Genomic DNA, 13977 nt, shown 5'->3' with positions numbered 1-13977 from the left:
CACAAACCTCTTTCTATCTATGTTGTCGCCATTGATACTGGCTGTTCACCATCTCCCATCGTGGTGCTCTGTAGTCATTCAGTGACATTCTTGACCCTGGCATTAGGGAGGCAACACATCATTCTGGACATATGTGTGATGGCAAAAATGATCACCTGTACACCTAACTATTGAATGCCCTATCTCTATTGGTCTAAGAGTTTTCTTTATGCCCCCCCCTCCATTGTGCTTGTGGTGCCATGGACTTGGCTGTGGCTGAACTCTCCAAATGCACCATAATTTTCACTATTATTCAGCTGGACAATGGTTGGTGAGTGACATGGGCTCAGGTGATTCCTGCACTCTCTGCTTATTAGATTAGATTAGATTTCCTACAGTATGTAAATAGGCCTTTTGGCCCAACAAGTCCGTACCTACCCTCCAAAGAGTAACCTATCCAGACCCATTCTCCTACTCTATATTTACCCCTGACTAATGCACCAAACACTATGGGCAACTTAACATGGCCAATTCACCTAACCTGCAGTTCTTTGGTTTTGGGAGGAAACCGGAGCACTCAGAGGAAACTCATGCAGACACGGGGAGAATGTNNNNCTCTCTCCCTGCGTAAGTGGGGTGGGATGGTTGATGACCACCTCTTCACACCTGCTTTCCACAAAGTTTTCAAATTCCCAGTTGTGTGTTATCAGCTGTCACTCAAGCTCTGAAATCTGAACTGCTGAGCTGATGGCATTTCCTGCATGTGTGACTATTCTGGATACAGAAAGTATCTTGGAATTCCCAAATGGAGTAAAATGTGCAGAATAGGAAGAGGAGATGCCCTGTCATTCCTGGCAGAGTTCCGTGAATCTCTCCTTAGTGAAGTACAGATAATGCACAAATTGGATGAAGATAAGAAAAGTACTTCCAGAAAACCTAGGTCAACAAAGTCCTCCACTGAGGACTCTCCTTTCTGTACTCTTCATTCCTTTCAAAACAGCTTGTTCTCATCTGTGCTACCTTTGCTCCATCTCCCTCTCCTGCTCTAGCTAGTACTAATGTAGTATATGGTGCTCCTTGTGATTGACTTAACCTTTAGTCAAGATTGTCTTTCTAATTTTGTTTACAGTGGAGAAAACTGTAAAGAATTTAGACCAGTATCACTTAACTTTAAATCTTCACATGCTCACAGATAAATACAACTTTAAAAATACAAAACATGTAACAAATTATACCAAATACTAATGTATTTAAGAAAATAAACATTACTCTAAAAAATACCATTCAAATACAAACCATGATGACAGCCGCAATTATAATCGCACTAACTTTTTCTTTTCGCTTGCTTGTATATTTACTGTTACTCTCAGGGTTTTGAGTTTTGTGTAATTTTTTTATGGTGGATGTAGAGTTTAATCAGTTGTGTTTAATCATCAAGAAACTGTGTCCAGTGTCTCCCGTCTGGCCTCAGAATTAGGTAGCCAATGCCACATATAATAATTCTTGTCATCATTACCTCCAACTGTATTGTAAATTTTAGTCTCCAAATATTATTGATGGCACAGTTTGCTGCCCAGATAGCTAGGTCACCAAGACTTAGACTACATTTTAGGGAGTGTGTATTTTACATTTTAGTGAAAGAATTTATTGACGAAGAAGTAAACTGTATATTCAAAAATCCATGTGCTTATAGCTTGGCTGCAATTACAGAAAAAAAAACATCCAAACAAATCCACAGAGCTGCTTAATGAACTAAAAAGAAATTGGAAAGGATGTAGAATTTAGTTCTCCAAATATTGTTGATGGCATTCTCTGTACAGTTTGCTATCCAGATTGCTGGTTGGGAGTCTCTTCATAGAGATCAAGAATCTAGTTGCCAACTCACCATGACACTTCCCTGTAGATACTGATGTTAGTAACTGCAATGGAATCTCTAGATATTAAGTTGTTATCTGGAAGGGTGACATGTCTGAATGGAGAGACCACGAACAGTAGTTGAATGTTCATGTCTAAAGTAGAGTTGGGTTTGGACCATGCTCCACATAGCTATAGTAAATTAAGCCCAGAATGCTAACCCTGAATAGAAAATCACAGAATAATTACTGCACAGAAAGAAGCCATTTGACCCATCATTTCTGTGCTGTCTCTCTGCAAAAGCAATTTAGTGGACAATGCTTTTTCCCTTTTGCTCTACAAGTTTACTTTATTCATATGATTAACTACTTCCATTTTGAAAGGTATAATTGAATCTGCCTTGATGGCATTCTTTGGAAAGTATATATTCCGTCAGATTACCTTCAGTACTTTTGCGATTTGCCTGAAATTTGTGTTGTCTCATTCTCTGCCCTTCCAGTTTCTCCCTATCTACTCGAGCAGAGCTTTCAGGATTTTAAAAATCTCTATTAAATCTCTGCTCAACTTCTCTAATCTAACAATTGAACTGAAATCCCTTATCTGGCAGCAGTCCTGTAAATCTTTTCTGTACCTTCCGTAATATTTTCATAAACTTCCTGGAGTATAGTACTCACAATTAAATACAAATGAGTCTTTAACAAAAAAGTTATCATAACATCCATGGTGTTGTACTTCATGTTTCTAATTACAATGTCGAAGGTGCCTTATGCTGTAAGGACTTTCTTAACCTGACCTGCCATTTTCATTTTCCCTTTCCCAGCTATTTTTAATATTAATGAAGGATTGCTGGACTAGAAATATTAACTTTATTTTTCTCTCATGGATGTTGCCAGACCTGTTGAGTTTCTCCATCATTTTCTGTTTTTGTTTCAGATTTCCAGTATCCATGCTTCTTTATTTCTATCCTATCACTGTCAATGATCTGAGCACATACATCCTCATACATACCTCCTTCTGCTCTAGCACTACTGTAGAATTGGATCTTTTTCTCTATACTACCTTACTCTCTTGTTCCTATCAAAATCCATCGCTTCACACTTCTCTGTATTGAATTTAATCTGCCACACATCTGCCCATTTTACCAGCTTAAGCCCTCTCGAAATCCATAACTGTCCTTCTAATGGTTCACAATTTGTGAAAATGTCTATGTTTTGTGGTTACGCCTCCTTGCCTTCCTCTTTGCCTGCACATGGTGACCACATTAAGAAATGTTCTATCTACTAAACGTGCAGCCTCACAGTCCCTCCAGTTATTGTTCAAAATCTTAAACATGGAACTCAAACTTCTCCAGGTGACGATGTTTCCTGCTTAAGTGGTTATCTAGGATCAGGGATATTTCCTGAATTTCCCACGTGGGACAGAGGTGTCCTTCCATACCTTTAATTATTGGTTTAGTAACTGACTTAACAGGAATAACTCTCAAATAACCTATCTGCTCAACGATCAGCTTCTTCATTTGCACTAGCAAATTTCAAAGGGAAGTTAATTTAAATAATATGTAAGACTTGGCTTGTGTGTTTAAGTAAATGTGCCAAATTTGATACCTACCAACATGCTTATCAGGCAATTACTAAACTGGATTAACCTACTACTCTTACTATGAGAAATGAAAGCAATGGTAATACCCACCAATCACCTATCTGCCGACCTGTGCCATTGCTTGTTGACATTTTTCTTCCATGGAACATATATTACCACCACGTCTCTGCTTTTGCAGCTCAAGTTTATACTGTCTTGGGTCCTCTTTCCTGCTTTATTTATGCCTGCTGCCAATGTTCAGCTCCATGTTTTATGCATCTTGGAGCCCAGTTCCTTCTATAGTTACTGCTGTTTCCACTGATTTTCCTTCTAGTTCTACTCAAATCTGCACCCAGTGTATTTTTCTTCCAACCACTGTGGGTACTTGCATTACAAAGAAGGAATTCTCAGGATAAATACTGGGAGGATGGCAACTGGAAACCATAATGGCTTCTCATCCCTCGTATGTGCTCAAGAATCTCACAATTGAAATCTGTGTTAAAACTTCTCCAAGGGAAGAGGACAACAGATAGATGAACAGATTGATGCTATTACGTGATTAAGCGATCATTTTTCTCCTGGCATGTTATTTCAGTGTTTTGTGCCATTTTGGTGAATCAACTTACTGTTGTTGATCAAGAGGATTCTACTTTGGGTATGTTGCTAAAGTGAAGCTTTTTAATTTACTGGTGCAAGGTCTACCCAAAGATTTGCTTCCCAATTTAATTAGCTCAGTAAAGTTGTTGCATTAAACTCATTGGATGACTTAGAGACAATAGTAGCACACACATATCTCCCTTTATATCATTTAGAGTTTTATGATGAGACAGGTAGATATAGTTCTCTCTTAATAATACTAATTTAAGTCAATACAGTATTATTTATTTTAATATAAATCTTTTAAATATACTGACAAACAAATATTAGATGACTGTGAACATAACAAATGAGTGTTAGAAACTATAACATTAATAAAATAGATAACTTATACAGAAAAGTTGCTGGATGCAGTGCAAGGAAGTTGCAGGCTATAACCAAAGACAGGGATAATAAATAATCCTGAGTTATGGAGCCAGTACATTGCTTCTAATCATTGAAGTCATTTATGCTGAGAATGCCTTTGTTGATCTGCAATAAATGTGCCTGCCAGAAAAATAACTTCTGATAAGACTCCATCCAGGTTAAAAAAAAAGAGGTTTTTGTCTGAAAAAATCCATCTGTTGTACAAATTTCCTCTTATAAATCAGGAATTTTGTTCAACATCATTTTACAGAATCTATAATAAAGAATTTTAACAAACATCTTGTTTGTCAGGACTTGTTCTATGAAAGAAATGCAATAGGATTGTCATGTATGTAATCATTAAGGCAATTTGGTCAGTTAATCCAAATTAATGGCCCCATGTTTACTGCCTATGTCACAAAGCACATAATCACATTTTGCATATAATTTACTGCCAAAGGAAAGTGAAACCATCCATAGAACAAAAGTATAATAGACAGAAGACCAAATTAAATAATTTAACAACAGTACATAAAACACTTGACCTTTGTCAAGGAGGTACTTACTGCAGCAAAATTGAAAACTCACTAAAATTTATGCAACATTTCAGAGAACATGCATTTCATGTTTTAGTGGAGGAAGCACATTGAGGAATAAGACAACTATGAGCTCAAAACAAAGCAAGTTTTGAGTTTTGACTACAATTACCTCAACATTTAAAAGGTCCACATCAGAGCAAATCCAGAAAATTATTTGATGATCTCAACTGAAAATTGCTGAAGCAACAATGAAGATGGAGGAAGGAATGAATGGCAACAAAAGCACCCCCTTTCTGCAGATATGAAAGGTAAGAAGAAGGTCATAAACTTTGGAGAGAAGGTCCAACAGGCCTCATTAATGAGATAAAGCAGCGATGAGATCAATAATATTTGATATAGTCAGATGTTCTGCAATGGGATATAGGTTTCACGCTGAAGACAATTTGTTTGTTGATTTCGTAGAATGTCCCAGATGCTGACCGGATGGAATTAAAGCCAGCTAATCAATGAGAAGTCCTGTCCTCGGAAGCTGTCAGCTAATCTGGATGGCTGTCAGCTCCAGCATTCCTAGCAGGGACAAGAATGTGATACAGCAAATAGGTACACAAGATAGGCACTAAAGAACACTGGACCAAGAGACATCAAAGTGCATCGGTCGAGCAAGCTTTGGCCAACCAGGGAGGGGGTGGAGTGAATGGCCTGGATTTTGGAGAGCAGGTGAGTAAAAAGGAGGACAGATGCTTCTCGGGGTGTGGGATGAGGTGCAAAAAGGGCACCCTGAATATAGTACTCTCCTTCTACCTCATCCACTTCCAAAACTTGTTGAAAAATTGAGTGGTCACTCCCACCCAACTGCTCACATAAGCCTTATATACCTTTTATTCACTGGTGGGATTGGGCATCTCTGGCTGGTTACAATTAATTGTCCATCCCTAGTTGCTTTTGAGGAGGTGGTGGGGAGCTGCTTTCTTGAACCACTTCCATCCAGGTTGACCCATAATGTTCTTAGAGATGAAATTCCAGGATTTTGACTCAGCAACAGTGAAGAAATTATGATATATTTCCAAGTGAGAATGGTGAATGCCTTGGGAGGGGAACTTGCAGGTTGCAGTGTTTCCATGCATCTGCTACCTTTATCCTTCTAGACCCAAGTGGTCATGGGTTTGGAAGGTGCAGTCTAAGGATCTTTCATGAATTTCTGCAATACATCTTGTAGATAATACACACTGCTGCTAGTGACAGTCAGTGGTGGAGGGAATGGATTTTTATAGATTTAATCAAATTTGGCTTTGTCCTGGATGGTGTCAAACTGCTTGAGTTTTGTTGGAGTTGCACCTATCCAGGCAAGTGGATATTATTCCATCACACTCCTGACTTGTGCCTGTGCATGGGCATTGGGAAATCAGGAGGTGAGCTCCACATTGCAATTTCCTAGCCTCTGATTTGCTCTTGCAGCCACTGTGTTTATATGGTCAACCCAGTTGAAGATCAATGGTAACTCCAAGGATATTGATAGTGAGGAATTCAGTGATGGTAACACCATTGAATGCCATGGGATGGTGGTTAAATTGTCTCTTATTGGAGATAGTCATTGCCCGACATTTGTGTGGCAGAAATTTTATTTGCCACTTGTAAGCCCAGGTCTGGATATTGTCCAGTTCTTGTTACATTTGGACATGGATTGTTTCAGTATCTGAGGAGTTGTAAATGGTGCTGAACATTGTGCAATCATCAGCAAACATCCCCACTTCTGACCTTGTGATGGAGGGCAGGCCGTTGATGAAGCAGCTAAAGATAGTTGTTCCTTAGACTACTCTGACATACTCCTGTAAAGATGTCCTGCTAGTTTACCAGCAAGTTTAACTCTCCTGCTTCCACTCTGTACTACACCCACACACTGTCTGACAGATGTTTCTGTCTGTCTGTCTGTCTCTTTCTCTCTGTGTATTTCTAGGTCTCTGTTATTGGGCAATAGCCCAATATTTTGTACGTTTTTAAAAATCCACTGAACTTTGTTAATTGTGATACCTTATTAATAATTCATGTCTACAAACAGATAATAACATCCTGCCTCCCCCCAACCCTCAACATTGGAAAACAGGAGGCAAGGTCTGCACAGCTTGTAGCAACCTGACCTCTATGAATTCTGCACTGTGTGTGAACCCCACTGCTCTCTGACCTTGATTCACTCCATCCATGAGAAAGACACATCGATATTTTTCCTGGGGTATTGAGCTTCAGTAACCTTCCGGATAAAACAGGGAATGAAATGCTGCTTATGAAGGCAGTAGTGACCTCGACAGTCACTAGCAGGACTGCCTATGCCCTGGCTTGAGTTTCCATTGTGGTTGCTGAAGGTGATATGGTTTGAGCATAACATCCTTGGCAGCAAGCTGAGGTATGTGCTTACTCTTTGTCAGTAAGGTAGCTGTCAGCAGAAAGTAAAATATGCATATCTTCCATTGTTAGATTTTGGAATTCATTTATGGAGTATTAAACTTGTAATAATTTGTAATGAGATAAATCCTTGATTTTCCAAGTTCTTTTCTGTACGTACTGAATTTCAAGGGCTTCCATTGCCGATGCTCACACCACTCTTTGAATACTGTATATCAATACAAGTGTCCCTTTGAATGGTTGGATTATGTACACTCCAGCACAATGAAAATGTTCAGACTTTCAGGGATACATGCTGGAGGGCACTTTGTGTTAGGTTGCCAAATACTCTGTCAGTCATATTCCATGTTATCCAATGCGCCTCATTATACTTGTACTCATGTGTGGTCTGTTGGCTGAGTTGAAGTGGCAATATCTCCACCTTCGGACTGGAGCCACAATCCCTAAGGAACCATCCATTCACCCTGTCATCTTGTTTAAAGGCCCTTGGCGATCAGCTTGACTTAAAGCAAATGAATCATGTGCTGAACGAGGGAAATTGACAGTTGCCTGGATGATTTCATGCTTGGCATTGCAGACAAGTTGGATATTGACAGAGTACTATCTCTTTGATTTATGTATGCCTTGGGGTCCTGATTTTCACATGAATGCAGTCTACTAGTCCACCACTCTAAACACACAAGGTAATTCAGCCATGGTGTGGAAATATTACTGGTTAGCAGCCTCGTCTTCTGCTAATTCTGAGAAACCGAAGAAGTGGGGGAAGTCAACCACTTTTTATTGGTGCTGTCGGCCAGCTGGCTAATTCTTAATTGCTAGTGATAGAGTTGTAGCAAGCAAAGATTAGGAGTCAAGACGGCATTGGCTTGTGGTAGGTGTGAATGATACATCTCTGGTGACATAAAAACTGCAATGCACACTGCTGCTTAAATTGACCCAAATATTTGGATAGTGGCCAGGAGATTCTTTCAGCAGGATGTCAACATTACTCACACAGGATGCTCTGATAGACACTCCTGAATGTGTCAAGGATCTTGGCATTTTGACTCTGTGAAAGTAACGTATCTCCCTTGTGCAGTGAGCATTCCTTCAACAATGCTGTTACTTCAGGTGTCAACCTTAACCCTATGATAATATATTTGCCTCTGAACAGACATGTGATGGGTTCAAGTACCACAGCTTTTGCATGAACAGATTATCAAGGCTGGCACTTCAGGGCAATGCTGTCAGAGCTGCAGTCTTTCAGAAGAGATATTGAAGCTGAGCCCCATCTGTTCTATCACAAAATGATATAAAGGATTTCATGGGCCAGGAGCATCTTTGGATCTGCATCTACTCTGACATTGTAAATTTGCCAGAAGTGGCATTGAAACTGCATTTCTACACTTCCAAAGTAGACACAGAGATTGAATGGAGCATGTCTCAGGCAATTCCTGACCTTTTTGTCCTGGCCAACATTTATCCTCAGCCATTAAACATATGGGGCATGTAAGGCCAAGTGAGGAAGAGTCATAGTCTGCCTCTGTTTTACCCCACTGTTGGTCAATTGCAACATTGGTTTTAGTGCATGGCCAACACACTTCAATTAGAATTCATTAAATAGATTAAACATGAAGGAATTCCAAGGTTTACTTGAGTGAAGTAGAAAGGAGCTTTATTAATTACTACCATCAAAACATTATAAAATGTGACATCAAACAGACACACAAATACAAATAACAAGATTATGAAGAAGTAGATGTGAAGATTTGTCCAGTTCATACTGAAGGTAAAGATAAATGCAGTTACAGATCCAAAGAGTCCCTTGTGCTGTGAGAATGAAAATACATTAGTCCAACTGTTTAGCTGGTATCCTGTTTCTTTAATAGGTTTGCAGATCTTAAGTTCTCAATAAACACTGATTTTTCTAAGATGGTTTCAGCAATTAGTACTGAGACTTAGTGGGCAATAGCAAGAGTAGAGCTTCCAGCATCTTTGTTGTTTCAGTCCATGTTGTTTTCTCTCTGTTTTGATCAAAAGCTACTGTTGGTATACTGTTCTTTGTGGATTTTGGTTTCTTTGACATTGCTCCATTTCAAGCTGGTTAGTTGCAGGCAATCTTGCCCCTCTTAACTTTAGCAAATAACTTGCAAGTCTGACTAAAGCAAGTGATATAAAAATTTTATGGTGCCTTGTGAGTTTCAGGCGCTTTTCATTAAAACAGTAATTTTGAGACAACCTGCTTTGTAATTGTCTATTATTTATCTGGTCTTGTCAGGTGATCACAGCAGCCATTTTAACTCCAAAGTGTCCCAAACTATTTTAGTTCATTAAAGTCTCAGATACTAAAGTCAAATGATGAAAACTGAATGTTGATAGTTTCTTTTTTACTACAATCAGTAAAGCTAGAAATTAGATAAGACTCTTAAATAGGCATCATAGTGTACAATTACTTTGTATTGAACACAGATGATGTAGATTGCGTTTCAACTTTGGCCAGTGGACCTGACAACAATGCTGTAAAATGTTCAATGACCTTGCGCAAATGGACATCATTAAATACCATTTCCCACACACCAGATTCACAGACTGTTGAGTGCCATCACTTAGCCATCAGCAATCTCGAGCAAACAGTCTTCATATTTAATATTCAGATGTCTCACTTCATCCTCACCACTTAGCACTGTTACAAATCTCATTTTCATATAGTGCTAGCAAGTAAGCAATAGTGGACACATCATGCAAACACATTGAGAGACACTCACTGAGACTCACCCTTTCAGTGACACATCATAGGAGTGAACAGAAGAGAACTGAAGGAGGCAGGCTCGACTGCATGTCTGTAGACCCTTGGAGGAATCAGAGCTTTGAATTCTTGGCACAGTTGTTGAAAGCATCATTGCTGAAATCAGTTTTTTTTCCTGCCTTGTGCATCTCATCAATTCTCATTTCACCTAATCTAGTATGAAGTACAAATTGTATATACTCTAATTTCTACAAATCCTTCCTTTTCCCACAATCCCTCAACCTAATGTTCCTCACATGCACATATGATTCTAGAGACTCAACGCCTGCACCCATCTATTGAATACAATGGCAGCAGTCTCTGCATTGACAATGAATAGACACTGAGGGCGGAACCTACAAGACGTGAAATCATGTGGGCTACGGAAAAAAGTCTTAACGGCAAGTAAGGCTGTACTTGATGTCAAGAATGACTAGTTGCATTTTCTAACAGAGTTCAGGATGTCAAGATAGGATTCTCACTCTGGAGTGACAAGAAATCTATTAATGGGGATTATTGTTTGTTGTCACTTTAATTCACTACAAATCTGTGCTCATTGTGCAACTTGCTGTTCTATTACTTATCAAAGACACTAGATGCCCAGAATTCCCGATATGAAAGTCAGAGTCGGTCGCAGGTGACTCCAGCTTACCTCAGATCTCCAAGTTGGACACTTGGCATTAATATTTCAGTTCACAGTCTAGGGCATTGACTACACACACCCAACACCTATGGATGCTGGCACCCTCAAATCATACCATTGCAGAAGTCTGCACTATGAAAGGTTTCTAAGAATAATGGGCTAATTGAAGTTAGCAGTCTCATTCTAACAAATAGAATTGCATAATTCAATGGTGCAATACAATACAACCATATTGACCTTGTCTGATTAAGTTTTTTTTTAATTAAAACTGTATAAAATGTCATCCATTCATTGAAGCAGAAACAGGCAGATTGCTGAAAACATTCGACTTTACTTAGAAATGAAGTTGGGATCCAGAATTCTGTCAGTCATTGATATTTCGAGATCATGGAAGAACTGACTGTTAATTCTAATATTACTTCGCAGGCTAAATCAGCATTGGTGGCTTCCAGAGTCAAATATATCATAGAGTGACTCTGAGGAAATGAAAATGGGAAAGAAGGAAACAAGTTGGAAAGAAAATCTGGAATGTGTCAGTTGTAGTCTTCCTATCAACTCACTGGGAAGCGCTTTGACTTTACCCCTAGTTACTTTGCATTTTTGCTTATTGATGTTACTTTGACTCTCTATGATGAGAACTTTGTGAAACAAAGAATTATAAATTGTAAGCTGTTTCACAATGTCATATGTCAGAGTCTTACAAGTAGTTTGATGATTATTGTGCTTCTTAATTCTTGGAACAGCAGCTCTTTCTATGAAAAAGCATACAATACAACTATTTTCCAATAGTGGTCTTCACACTTTTGTTCCATTTTGTCAGAAATAAAATGAGTGAAAATCTCAATGACTGTTCCTGAGATCCCACCGTAGCTTCAGCATAAAAAAATACCTTGGAGAGATGGTGTAAATGACAGCTTTCAGTTGTTCAGCGGTCTAAGTTGTTTATTCCATTTAGCTCCACTGATCGCTGGCTGGAGAACCTCTGTGGAAATTCCAGGCACTGCTTTCTTTTAATAACTGGCATAGGGTCCAATTTTCCTGTCATTAACTCTGCATGGAGAATAAAAGAAAATCAATGATCCGTGATCCAACGATCCAGCAATATTTTCTGTTTGGTCAATGGGTGCCCTTTACATATTTCATGGCAATCTGGGGATGCATTGAAAGAATATATAAATATAAAGGAGCCGTTCACTATTATTTTGACCTGTGCAGTGTCCCAGTATAAAGATGATAGTGTAGTCTCCAGCCCTCTCTTATTACGGCCATTGAACTGTTTATCATATTGAAGCCAGATCACCTTCACAGTGCTGTTGGCATTTACTTAATCCACCACCTTTTGGCAATCTCTCTCAACCTTCAATTGATATGATACTCTTGATAACAGAAATTTGCATTTTTATAGCACCTCAGGATACCCCAAAATAATTAAACTGACGTATTTTTGCAAAACGTTATAATATAATAATATAATTTCAGAAAAATGTAACAATGCACTAACACACACGTATAGCAGTTGTGCTGCAGCAACCTTCTTTTTAAAAATTCATTCATGGGATATGGGCATTGCTGCCTGGGCTCACATTTATGGCTCATCCTGAAATGTCTCTTTATTTGAGTGGCTTGTTACAGCCATATTAATGGATAGTTAAGAGTCAGCCACGTTATTGTGTGCTTGGAATCACATATAGGCCAGATCAGGACAGATGTTCTTCCCTAAAGGACATTAGTTAACCAGGTTGGGTTTTACAACAATGTTCAAGGGTTATATGGTAACCATTAAGTTAGTTTGTTAATTCCAGATGTCTATTGAACTTAATTGCTCAGAGGGCAGTATAAGAGTCAACTGCATTGTTGTGGATCTGGAGTCACAAGAGGGCCAGGTAAGGATGGCAGATTTCCTTCCTGAAGGACATTAGTAAACCAGATGGATTTTATGGTAACCAACAGCAGTTATGTCATCATTATTAGATTAAATTTTAAAGTTCCAGATTATTTATTGAGGTCAAATTTCACCATCTGCCATGATGGAAAGTGAATCTACATCCCCAGAACGTTAGCCTGAAGGTCGCTATTACTAGTCCAATGACATTGTCACTATACCAGCACCTCCCCTAAACTAGGTATGTGAGACACAAGAAACAAACTTAAGAAAATTATACCAAATCTGTGTAAATTAGAATCTCTTTTTTTTTCCAATTCTGTCTCTTTAGTCCTTATTCTGATGAAAGGTGAAAAACTTTGGCTTCTTGTCTCTTGCTATCAATGTTTAGCAATTATTAAAGACTCAGTGCAGTTGACCGAGTGGTTAAGCTTGTAAGTAGTACAGTCATGACTTAGAGGTTCCAGTGCTGGACTGGAGTGGACAAAGTTAAAAATCACACAACACCAGGTTACAGTCCAACAGGTTTATTTGGAAGCACGAGCATTCAGAGTGCTACTCCTTCATCAGGTGGTTGTGGAGGTTACATATCAAAGAACAGAAACCAGCTTATCCCATTATAAATGATGAGAGTTTTAACCAAGATTGTGTACTGTACCACATCTCCATGACACTGGACTCCTCTGGCTATAAATTCTGTGAGCATGACCTTGACCTCCACAATCACCTGATGAAGGAGCAGTGCTCCCAAAGCTAGTCCTTCCAAATAAACCTGTTGTTGTGTGATTTTTAGCAGTACAGTATTTGCTTTATGTAAAAGAACAAGCTTGGAATTTGCAGAAAAACCTAGGACAGGACTGGCTCAGTCCTTTAGGGAATGAAGCTGCCATCCTCACCTGGTCTACCCCACATGAGACTCCAGAGTGACACCCACAGACCATGTACGAATAATGAAAAATCACTCAGAGGACATCTGCAGGAGCTGAGAAAGTCATTGTCTCTGAATGGGGATGTTGTGATGGACATGGAAGAAGCTTGCAAACGTTAATACTTCAACATTGATTAAAAAGGAGACAAGAAGTCAAAGCTTTTTGACTTGTATTCTTCAGGACTTCTCAAATATTTGTCATGAGATGCGAGTGTCACTGGCTCAGTTAAATTAGCTGTTGGTGAAATGCTGGAAACATGTTTGTGATTGGGTACTAGAGTGCAGTTTTGAAGTCCAAAGGAGATTAGACGAGGAAAAGAGGGAGATTGGTCATAACAGGAGCAGTCTTTAAGGCAGTGCATGACAAACAGGTTCTTGAGACAGAGTTTAAAGACAAATGGACAAAAGTGC

At 39.0% G+C, this 13977-nt stretch overlaps 1 long non-coding RNA gene across 1 annotated transcript; it reads right to left on the bottom strand.

Annotated features, from left to right (window-relative positions):
- Positions 1-4817: 4817 nt before the first annotated feature.
- LOC122559486 lies at positions 4818-11800 on the bottom strand. Its single transcript, XR_006314438.1, has 3 exons — positions 11646-11800; positions 10104-10177; positions 4818-5519 (listed from the first exon to the last, which is right to left on the bottom strand). It is a non-coding gene; the product is annotated as an uncharacterized LOC122559486 (long non-coding RNA).
- Between the last annotated feature and the right edge of the window lie 2177 nt (positions 11801-13977).

Source organism: Chiloscyllium plagiosum, chromosome 2 (genome assembly GCF_004010195.1).
Source record: "Chiloscyllium plagiosum isolate BGI_BamShark_2017 chromosome 2, ASM401019v2, whole genome shotgun sequence".
In the NCBI taxonomy this organism is placed as follows: domain Eukaryota; kingdom Metazoa; phylum Chordata; class Chondrichthyes; order Orectolobiformes; family Hemiscylliidae; genus Chiloscyllium; species Chiloscyllium plagiosum.
The sequence above is the reverse complement of the archived record's forward strand: the minus strand, read 5'-3'. Positions and strand labels throughout refer to the sequence as shown.